Here is a 3,723-nt window from a genome sequence, read left to right on the forward strand (position 1 = left end):
TTCGGGGAAAGAACCCTTTCATGGGCTCGGGTGAAGCAGTAGTGTAACGAATTTAAGAAAGGACGGGAGCGTGTTGAAAACATTGCCGCCGTCCCCGCACCAGCATCACAGCGCAGAACACCGAGGCTGTTCGAAAACTCATCAAAAGCGATCGGCACTTAAAATGGCTCGTTTATATTTGATCCACCCTCGTATGATACCGGGATTAAAAAATTACCAGACCGTAGGAGGAAGTGTATAAGATGGGGGACTATGTAAAAAAATAAGAAAAATGTAAATTAGAATTGATTTTGAAAAATATATGGTTTTTTTGCAAAAAGCTCGTTTATATTTGATCCACCCTCGTATATTTAGTTACAAATATATTTGTATAAATAAATATACGTAATACTTTTTTTATAATGTGCCCGCAAAGAACGATAATAAATTAAATAAATAAATAAAGGCCGATGAGACGGTCGATCGGCAGATCAGAAGCGATATTATTCATATGTAAACATTACTGTGAAGAGGACTTATTAAGCACATAAGCTTTTTATTGACCGATTTATTACACGTTACCACTTACAGTGAGCCTAGCGAAATTCGAGAGAGTAATCATAATATATTTATAATAAATACTAGTTACAGCATCGATGCAGGTTCCCATAGCAAACGATCAAACGGAAACATTTTGTATTGAATGTTTAGTTACCTTACAAACAAGTACATGAACTTACATACTTGGTACAGATCGTAGATCATCGTATAGCCTGCTCTCGTTCACTTTGCGACGATGATGACGGCTCCTCAACGTTTCACGAAACGCTTAAAATTTTAACATTAAATTTATTTATATATTTATATAATTTACTTTGTATTATATATGTATATATGTATATGTATCTATATCTATATATATGTGTACATATACATATGTTACAGAACGAGATTTCTTCTAACGAGATTTAAACCAAGAATACATCTCTCTTCCGGCTCTGACGATATGTGAAAACTAATAAGAAAAAAGTTGAGGAGCACTTTTCTCCGATTTCCAAATGAAAATACGAATGACGTATTCATAGATGCGAGCTATATTGCACTCGCGGAGAAAAAAAGAAACGCGATAATCAGTTGTAGTTTCGTCACGTTTCCCACAAATTTTCTCTTATCGCCCCCCCCCCCTTCTTTCTGTCTCTCTATCGTCAGCCGCAAGGGAGATCCCCGTTTAAATTTCCAAAACCTAATTCTGCGTGTATATGCATACATATATATGTATATATAAGCGAACATAATCTCTCGCACTCTTTCGCACGCTTGTCCTTTCACACATCTGCACGCTCTCTTCTTTCCATTTGCGTCCTGCAGCTCTCTTTCTTCCGTTCCCTCAGTCTCGCTCTCTCTCTCTCTCTCTCTCTCTCTCACACATACACACACAATCACCACTCTCGCCATATCGTTCTCTTTTCTCCTCTATATATCGTCTAATAATAACAATGATTATTAATCTCTGCAACGACTTTAAATGCGACGTAACTTCCTTCCTAACATGCATTTCCGCGCTTTCATCCTCCTCCCTTCTTTCCCTTCCCTCTTTCCTCCCTTTTCCTTTCCTCTTCAACCGGTTCTCTTCTTCATCGTGCTCTTCTCGGCGTACTCGATAAAAAGCCTAAGTTCGACTTATCGCTTACTTACGCGCTTACTTTTAATACATTACGGTGAGTCGTTTAACAAAATAAAACTATTTCAATACTACAACAGTCAGCAAGCAAAAACGATAACAGAGGTGGGTTAGTCACGGTTACGTTCGCGCAATAAAGCCACCATTGCGTCTTGCGATGTCGAAGAAAAAAAAAGAAGAAAAAAAAAGTAATAATCGACTTCGCTGAGTCGATTACGCGCGGGGGGCGGGGGCACTTTTGCGACTAGAATCAAGCTTAAGTTTTCACAACTGTCTTCCGTCATCGTCGTAACCAGAACAGGATCCAGCCCTCTTCGCGAAGTATATCAGAGTACACGAAATCGATGGACCGCCGCCTTCGTCGCGCTCGAAGGCGGCGCCGAAACACTTGAGAATATTCGCTCGTCGGAACGGTAACTCGGGCGAGGACCACGCGCTCGATCGAAGTAAACAGTTGCGCAGCCCCGGATTTCTTCACCGCCGAGAACCAAGTTGCCATTCGCGTCGGAATTCTAAGTCCGGGTCCACAGTACACGTGCAGTACAAACTTTCCGCTCTTTGCTTCGAGCAATAGAACGTAACGTAATTTCTGACAAAGGGCGTTCGAAGAGTTCACGATAACGCTTGAATTTGAGGAATCACGGCGTAATTCTGACAGCACTGGAACCGCTCCTTGCTGGAAATTACGTTTTGCAATGTAGCATTCAGAGCGAAAGGCTGAAGACTCGCCGCACCTGTGGATGGTAGATATCTAGTCTAACGTGATAGCATGCGCGACAGAAGCGAAAAAGAAGAGCATTCGATTACAAAAAATGCACGATGTTACACATGTATCTTTGATTGTACTTGATTCGTATGGGGAGGGGGGGATGTGGAATCGAATAGATCGGTGGTTCCGCTGCATCGAATGTGTGCGTGAGAGACGTTAGTTCTTACGTAACGCTGAGCGCCGTGAGATGCTATATCGCGCAATACATAATATCGTACGTGCCCCGAGAGCCCCTTCCTTCCTTCCTTCTCGGATACTCGCCTCTTCGGGGACCCTCGGGCGGGCGTGCGCGCACAATTCCATCATCGATGAAATATCAAAGTTCCAAGTGGGATGCGTAATAGACACATGTATTCGTAAATGTTCTGTATAACTGTATACCCAAATTACACGTAAGAGAGAAGTTATTAAAAGCCTTGGAACAACGCAATCGACTACGTCTCCGCCGTCCTCGCGAGGAGGGACCGTCGAGAGCTTCGAGAGAGTAGCGAGGTCTTCGGAAAATGGGAAACGGGGAGCGCTCGGCGATCCGTCCTCGACAGACTCGTCGCCATCGATCACATGGGAAAAAAATTAGTCTTAAATCAAGAATAGATATTCTCATATATATACTAGTATGCAAGAATATCATAATCTTCTTAGGAGACTTTTAGTCTCGATTTGCTTGAATTTATATTGATGTATTACTTGAATTTAATTCAAGACTAAAAATCTTTTAAAAGATTATAATATTCTTGCTTGTATATATATATATGAGGATATCTATTCTTGATTTAATAAAACTAATTGTTTTCCGCGCACGTTCGCCAGATTCGCCGCGTGCGCACTTCGCAGAGTGCCCAGCCGAAAATGGTGTACGCCGCGCGCTCGTGGCCAACGTTCTCTCGCAGAGCGTCGCTTATACTCTAAAGTTAGACATGGAAACACCACGTGAGAACCGCTACAGCCGCACACGCAAGAGTTAGCGCAGAATTTTATCCCATCGCGTCGCACGCACGATGATAGCGAATTATACGAAATACACACGAGAGAGAGAGGGAGCTCCGATGATGAGGAGCTCCCGTCGCAACTACCACGTGTCAACGTGTGAGCCTCGAGCGTTACGCGGAATGGAAATTTTCTCTACGTCGCCTCTCGACGCGCTGCTCCGCTCATTCGCTTGCCGACTCCGCGCACTTTTTCGCGTTTCGAAGAAGTTCGCAGTGAATATATATATAATATATTATATATATATAAATAATATATATATAATATATTATATATATATAATATATTATATATATATATATATATA

This window comes from Dinoponera quadriceps, unplaced genomic scaffold, assembly GCF_001313825.1.
Source record: "Dinoponera quadriceps isolate SergipeBrazil2010 unplaced genomic scaffold, ASM131382v1 scaffold405, whole genome shotgun sequence".
Classification (NCBI taxonomy): domain Eukaryota; kingdom Metazoa; phylum Arthropoda; class Insecta; order Hymenoptera; family Formicidae; genus Dinoponera; species Dinoponera quadriceps.